Source organism: Penaeus monodon, chromosome 25 (assembly GCF_015228065.2).
Source record: "Penaeus monodon isolate SGIC_2016 chromosome 25, NSTDA_Pmon_1, whole genome shotgun sequence".
Lineage (NCBI taxonomy): Eukaryota > Metazoa > Arthropoda > Malacostraca > Decapoda > Penaeidae > Penaeus > Penaeus monodon.
Genome location: NC_051410.1, coordinates 43,370,531 through 43,370,765, shown reverse-complemented (window position 1 = coordinate 43,370,765; position 235 = coordinate 43,370,531).

The following is a 235-nucleotide window of genomic DNA, read 5'->3' as shown; positions in this document are numbered from 1 at the left end:
AGCAAAAAAATAAGACTTGGAGGGGGAATTGTGGGAGGCAAGATGATAAAGAGAAGTGGAAAGAGAGAGAACGGAAAAAAGGAAGAATAGTGGGAGGAGCGAAAAGATGGAGAGGCGGAAAGAAAAAGGTGAATAAAGAGGAAATGCGCGGAAGAAAAAAAAGAAAAGAAATAAAGATGGAAAAGAAATGAGGAATGAAAATGGGAAAGTAAGTGTGACAAAGGGTAAACGAATA